General features: G+C 38.7%; 1 non-coding gene across 1 annotated transcript; it reads right to left on the bottom strand.

Moving 5' to 3' along the window:
- Window positions 1–2023: 2023 nt before the first annotated feature.
- Window positions 2024–2131, bottom strand: LOC112798895 (small nucleolar RNA R71). The gene has a single exon (XR_003200491.1). It is a non-coding gene; the product is annotated as a small nucleolar RNA R71 (small nucleolar RNA).
- Between the last annotated feature and the right edge of the window lie 1609 nt (window positions 2132–3740).

The raw sequence follows: 3740 nt of genomic DNA, 5'->3' as shown, positions 1-3740 counted from the left end.
TGAGTCAGTGTGCCATCCTGTTCTGGAGGGTTAGGTTCAGTAGATACTGCCTTAACCTCTCCTTTCATATAAGTCTTAGCAGATGAATACATATGCTGATTAGTGGTAACTGTCTCAATAATCTCATGAGCCTCTTCAATGGTCTTTCTCATATGTATGAAACCACCAGCAGAGTGGTCCAGAGACATTTTATCCATGTCTAAAAGTCCATAGTAGAAGATGTCTAACTGTATTCATCCTGAAAATATTTCAGTGGGACATTTTCTTAACATCCTTCTATACCTCTCCCATGCATCATAAAGAGATTCACTATCTCCTTGCTTGAAGCCTTGGATGTCCAGTCTCAATTGGGTTCATCTTTCTTGGAGGAAAGTATTGATTTAAGAACTTGTCTACTAACTATTTCCAAGTTTTCAAGCTAGCTTTGGGCTGATTTTCCAACCACCTCTTTGCTTGGTCCTTTACAACAAAAAGAAAAAGTAATAGTATGTAGACATCTTGGTCTACTCCCTCATTATATACTATGTCAGTAATCTTTAAAAAATCTGCCAGGAACTCAGTAGGTTCTTCCTGTGAAAGTCCATAATACTAGCAGTTTTGCTGCACTAAGTTAATGAGTTGAGGGTTTAGTTCAAAGTTACTTGCTCTGATGTGAGGTGTGCTAATACTTCTTCCAGAGAATTGAAGATTCAGAACATACAGCAGAAGAATTACACAGAAAAAGCTGGGCGTTCAAAACGCAAAGTGAAGAAGGAAAAAGCTGGGCGTTTAATGCCCAAAAGGGTAGCATTTTGGGCGTTAAACGCCAGAATGGATACCATTCTGGGCATTTAACGCCAGGATGGCACAAGAGGGAAGATTCTGTTTTTCATGCAAATTTTTTTTAAGTTTTCATAAATTTTCAAAATCAAATCTTTTTCAAATCATATCTTTTCAATCATATATTTTCAAAATCAATTTCTTTCCATTTTCAAAAATACTTGCTAACAATTAATGATTTGATTCAACATTTTAAGTATGTTGCCTTTTCTGTTGAGAAAGGTTTAATGTTTGAATCATATATTTTCTTGTTAGCCAAGTCATTAATTTTAAAAATCAAATCTTTTTAAATTGTTTTTCAATCATATCTTTTTAATCACATGTTTTTTTCAAAATAGTTATCAATCATATCTTTTTGATTTCTAATTTCAGAATCTTTTTCGAAAATTATTTTATTTCTTTCCAAACTTTAATTTTTGAAAATCATTCCTCAATTTTTCAAAATTTCTTCAAAATCTTTTAATTAATTCTTCCCCTCTTCTCACATCCTTCCATTTATGGACTAACACTCCTCCTCAATGCACAATTCGAACTCTATCTCTCTTGATAAGTTCGAATTCTTCTACCCCCTCCTTCTATTCTTCTTTTCCTCTGATACCTCAAAGAATCTCTATAGTGTGACATAGAGGATTCCATATTTTCTTGTTCTCTTCTCTTTCATATGAGCAGGAACAAAGACAAAAGCATTCTTATTGAGGCTGACCCTGAACCTGAAAGGACCTTGAAGCGAAAGCTAAGAGAAGCTAAAGCACTACTCTCTGTAGGGGACTTAACAGAAATCTTCAAAGAAGAAGAAAACATGGCAGCCGAAAACAACAACAATGCCAACAATGCAAGGAAGGTGCTGGGTGACTTTACTGCACCTACTCCCGACTTCTATGGGAGAAGCATCTCTATCCCTGCCATTGGAGCAAACAACTTTGAGCTTAAGCCTCAATTAGTTTCTCTAATGCAACAGAACTGCAAGTTTCATGGACTTCCATTGGAAGATCCTCATCAGTTCTTAGCTAAATTCTTGTAGATCTGTGACACTGTCAAGACCAATGGGGTTGACCCTGAGGTCTACAGACTTATGCTATTCCCTTTTGCTGTAAGAGACAGAGCTAGGATATTGTTGGACTCACAACTTAAAGAAAGCCTGAACTCTTAGGAAAAGTTAGTCAATGCCTTCTTGGCAAAGTTCTTTCCTCCTCAAAAATTGAGTAAGCTTAGAGTGGAAGTCCAAACCTTCAGACAGAAAGAAGGTGAATCCCTCTATGAAGCTTGGGAAAGATACAAACAATTGATCAGAAAATTTCCTTCTGACATGCTTTTTGAATGGAGCATCATAGGTATCTTCTATGATGGTCTGTCTGAACTATCCAAGATGTCATTGGATAGCTCTGCTGGAGGATCTCTTCATCTGAAGAAGATGCCTGCAGAAGCTCAAGAACTCATTGAAATGGTTGCAAATAACCAATTCATGTACACTTCTGAAAGGAATCCTGTGAACAATGGAACGAATCAGAAGAAAAGAGTTTTTGCGATTGATACTCTAAATGCCATATTGGCTCAGAACAAAATATTGACGCAGCAAGTCAATATGATTTCTCAAAGTCTGTTTGGAATGCAAGCTGCACCAGGCAGTACTAAGGACGCTTCATCTGAAGAAGAAGCTTATGATCCTGAGAATCCTTCAATGGAAGAGGTGAATTACATGGGAGAACCCTATGGAAACACCTATAATCATTCAGGGAGAAATCATCCAAATCTCTCATGGAAGGATCAACAGAGACCTCAACAAGGTTTCAACAACAATAATGGTGGAAGAAACAGGTTTGGCAATGGCAAGCCTTTTCCATCATCTTCTCAATAACAGACAGAGAATTCTAAGCAGAGCCACTCTGACTTAGCAACCATGGTCTCTGATCTAATCAAAATCACTCAAAGTTTTATGACTGAAACAAGGTCCTCCATTAGAAACTTGGAGGCACAAGTGGGTCAGCTGAGTAAGAAAGTTACTGAACTCCCTCCTAGCACTCTTCCAAGCAATACAGAAGAGAATCCAAAAGGAGAGTGTAAGGCCATTAACATGGCCAAAATTGGAGAGGAGAAAGAGGCAGTGAGCGCCACTGAAGAAGACCTCAATGGACGTCCACTGGCCTCCAATGAGTTCCCTAATGAGGAACCATGGGAATCTGAGGCTCACACTGAGACCATAGAGGTTCCATTGAATTTACTTCTGCCATTCATGAGCTCTGATGAGTATTCTTCCTCTGAAGAGGACGAAGATGTCACTGAAGAGCAAGTTGCTAAGTAGCTTGGAGCAATCATGAAAATGACAAGTTATTTGGTAATGAGACTTGGGAAGATGAACCTCCTTTTCTCACTAAAGAACTGGATGACTTGACTAGGCAGAGATTACCTCAAAAGAGACAGGATCCTGGAAAGTTCTCAATACCTTGTACCATAGGCACCATGACCTTTGAGAAGGCCCTATGTGACCTAGGGTCAAGCATAAACCTTATGCCTCTCTCTGTAATAAAGAAGTTAGGGATCTTTGAGGTGCAAGCTGCAAGAATATCACTAGAGATGACAGACAATTCAAGAAAACAGGCTTATGGACTTGTAGAGGATGTTCTGGTAAAGATTGAAGACCATTACATCCCTGCTGATTTCATAGTCCTAGAGACTGGAAAGTGCATGGATGAATCCATCATCCTTGGCAGACCCTTCCTAGCAACAGCAAAGGCTGTGATTGATGTTGATAGAGGAGAATTGATCATTCAAGTGAATGAAGAATCCTTTATGTTTAAAGCTCAAGGATATCCCTCTGTAACCATGGAGAGGAAGCATGAAGAGCTTCTCTCAAAACAGAGTCAAACAGAGCCCCCACAGTCAAACTCTACGTTTGGTGTTGGGAGGCCACAACCAAATTCTAA

Source organism: Arachis hypogaea, chromosome 4 (genome assembly GCF_003086295.3).
Source record: "Arachis hypogaea cultivar Tifrunner chromosome 4, arahy.Tifrunner.gnm2.J5K5, whole genome shotgun sequence".
NCBI classification, from domain to species: domain Eukaryota; kingdom Viridiplantae; phylum Streptophyta; class Magnoliopsida; order Fabales; family Fabaceae; genus Arachis; species Arachis hypogaea.
Note: the sequence above shows the minus strand (reverse complement) of the source record. Positions and strands in the feature narration are given on the sequence as shown.